Source organism: Dendroctonus ponderosae, unplaced genomic scaffold, assembly GCF_020466585.1.
Source record: "Dendroctonus ponderosae isolate FM_Combo_2020 unplaced genomic scaffold, Dpon_F_20191213v2 Dpon_F_20191213_1, whole genome shotgun sequence".
In the NCBI taxonomy this organism is placed as follows: Eukaryota; Metazoa; Arthropoda; class Insecta; order Coleoptera; family Curculionidae; genus Dendroctonus; species Dendroctonus ponderosae.
In genome coordinates this window covers 2,213,882-2,217,525 of record NW_026017110.1, presented here as the reverse complement: position 1 = coordinate 2,217,525, position 3,644 = coordinate 2,213,882, and positions in this window count along the sequence as shown.

Genomic DNA, 3,644 nt, shown 5'->3' with positions numbered 1-3,644 from the left:
ATGAAGAAACACTCACTCTTTAACATTATCTTGAATGTTAAACCAATAAGGAATATTGAAAAGGCTACTCTGTGAGAAAACTCACCTGATGTTGATTTTTACACCAACACGAAATCACATTGATAATTGCTGCTCTGATGCGAATTTGAACTAATAGTACTGCTCGTGATTTCACTTTCGGGAGAAGCTTGTAATAAACTCAAGCCCTGAGTTCTACGAATTTGAGAAAGTTTTCGTTGGGCGGTGGAACGACGTACTTGAGTAGGATGATCGGAATTTGAGTCAGCTTTTGTACATGAAAATCTTCCTCACTAAAAAAACGCTCCTCACTAGCTCGGTATGATATCCTACCGCTACTGTATATGTCAACCTTTATCTGCACGGCTTCTATGCCCACTTAGGTGGTCGTTTAGAATTTATTGGTTTCGTTATTTACTTACGTCCTACACTGTTATGAAGGAGCAAGGGTTGTAAAGCTCCTCTATAAGATAAGGCCACCGTTTTATTGACGTTAAAACGCACCAAACTAGAGTCAGACCAAGCCTTGATCATAAAGAGATCGCTGGAAACCCTAGAGTGGAGGGACACAGCATCAGAATCACTCCATGTTATGCTTGTATCATCAGCAAAGAGGGTAATTTTGCCATGGATCTTCAAGTAGGTAATGTCATTGATGTATAGCAGGAAAAGATCTTTTATTATTATATAATTTGCTTTTATTATATATTATTCGAATAGGTCCAAGTACAGAACCCTGTGGGACTCCACTGGCGATCAATTTACACTCGGAGACGGCCCCGTTAGCTCTAAGAAATTGTTGCCTATTTTGAAGAGAGGACTTAAGCCAGTTGGAAGAAATCCCACGTGCTCCATAAAAATCAAGCTTATTTATATATGTTGTGACTCACACAGTCGAATGCTTTTGCATAATCACAGAAGCGATTAGCGATGAGTACATATTATGAAGCAAGGAAAATACTGCATCATTGGTGCACTTGTTAGATAAAAATCCGAACTGCTCTGGAGATAATATTCCATGTTTGACGATAAATGGCACGAGGCGATTTTTTAATAACCTTTCAATTATTTTTAACAACACAGGCAGCATTGCGATTGCACGATAGTTACATGATGCATCCCTTTCACCACCTTTATGGAGAGGAATAATGATCGCAGTTTTGAGGCATTAGGGAAAAGCTCCCTGCGCAAAGGAATTATTTATTAGGTCTGTCAAAGTGGGAGGGTCATATTCTTATTGATAGATTATCCGTGCTACATGAAGATTTACTCTTTATGCTGTGCATCACCTGTAGCAGCTCAACACGATCTACAGGACTTAGGAAGAAACTATCAGCGATTTTCTTAGAAGGAGGAAGAAACGAAAGAGGGTCCGGCAAAATACTAGAAGTAACACTTTTGCTAATGTTGATACCAGGAACCGGAACGGAACCGTTTTTTTTGGACCGGAACCGTAACGGAATCCATATTTGATATTAACACACTGTTAGGTGCTGAACCGGAACCAACATATTTTATTTCGGTTTTTTCGGTTCTGCTTGTCACGTTTGAAAGAAATTACTGTACATTTTACAAGCAAATGAAAAATAATCCTTGCTGGGATATTTTTGGACCCTCGGTATAAGGTAGTTTTAGACTACATTCAAGTAGAAAGAGCAAAAGCACATTTAAAGTCGTTATGGACTAGACTGATATTCTTCAAAGAGTGAAAATCTTCTAATTCTAAATATGACTGACTGACACGATAGGGAAACTGAATCACCTAATTCATCAAGCGACGAAATGGAACTCTTTTTGAGACATAAAGATTTACAGCAAAAATTTTTAGAAGGCATTAATCGGCATGAATTTTCTTCACAAGGTTCATTTGTAGCCCTTAACAAAATTGAAAATATTTTAAATTCCTATAAAGTGGAACAAAGCCGCATGCGCTTACGGAAAAATGAAACGATTTTTAATTTCTGGAAGAAAAAGAAAGAGCTTAATCCCGACTTATACATGCTTGCTCAAGTATTATTAAGCGTACCGGCAACTTAAGTTAGTGTTGAGAGGTGATTCTCAGGACTCAAATTTTTGCTGCCGCCTTCGAGGTCAAATATTAAAGAATACATTTTAGAGGAACAATTATTTGTGAGGACCAACCGACTTTTCAATCGAAAAGAACAAACAGCGTACGTTTATACACCATTTTTTAATTCTTTTTTAAGTTGAATTATTTTAGTTTTTCGATCACCAACAAAGAAACATTTGAAATTGAAATGTTGGACAAAAGCAACTCGTCAAAATATGGTGAAGACATGAACCAGGAAGAACAATGTTTAAACGGAAATAAGAGTGAAAGAAGAGGATTTGACGAAGTTGTGGACCTGAGTGAAAACGGAAAGAAGAGAAAAGCGCTAAAGTCACAAAATTAATTGACAAATTACTTTTCAAAAATACGATTAAATTAATTTTTGTATGGGAGTCTTTATTGCAATGTTGTTCCATTTAAAGTTACCTGAATTTCAATCCTTGTGTGGGGTTGCTAGTCCTCCTACACTCCTACCCCCTTCCGTACAACCAGCCGAAGTACCGCATGAAGCAGTGGATAGTTTGCACATCTTTTATCTTGTATAATGCAACAAGCAAGGAAAAAGATAGTGAGATTCTTAATTAGAGTATCTTTGTCCTCGTTCGTTGTTATATATAAATTTTGGAACCGAAAAAAATAAAACGGAACCGGAAAGGAACCGAATTGGAAATTATTTTCTAAACCGGAACCGTAACGGAACCGAAATTTTACATTTTGCCTTGGACTGAAACCGGAACGGAACAACTAGTTCGTTTCGGTCCGAGTCCTTGGTTGACACACACAACTTAGCACATCCGAGTCTTCTCCCACCTCTTAGATCATTAACAATGGACCAGGTTTCTCCATAGAGAAAGTAAAATTATTTACTACTTATTAAATATTATATACTTCTTTTACTTACTCTATGGGTTTCCTTAGAAACATTCTTGGCACTTTGATTCTGGATTTTGATAACATAGTTACTTTGCTGACTTGATTACTTTTAGATAGATTTTTCTATAATTTGAATGAATTCGAGAAGTTGAGTGGAGTTAGTGAACTTTTTTATATGCATGAGCGAGCGCATATTTTTCGCAGAGGTGCGTAAACCTTTCGTAATCCAATGTTTATGGCGTTTAGGTTTAATGGACCTAAGGGGAAAGGCCTCATTGAAAGCACTTATCATTTTATTTAAGAAATCTTTAAAGCAAGAATTTAAATCCCCGGATTCAAAGCTCCAAATCGTGGTTTGACAAAGGTTACAAAATAATGCGAAATTTGAAGATGAGAAGATTCTACCCAAGCAGCGAGCTCTCCTCGGGGATTTGAGGGAAATATTCAACTCGGCAATCACCGCTTCATGATTAGAAAGACCTGCGTTAGACACTGTCGATCGAACATCAGACGGGGGAAAATCAGACGCCACGTATTCTATAGTTGAAGTTGAATTGTTAGAGATTCTAGTTGGCGCAGTTGCATGAATTGAAAGACCAAACGAATCAAAAATAGCAGTTAAGGATTTTTGGGCAGAACAGGCAGTAGCATAGTCAATATTGAAATCCCCACACAAAATTCT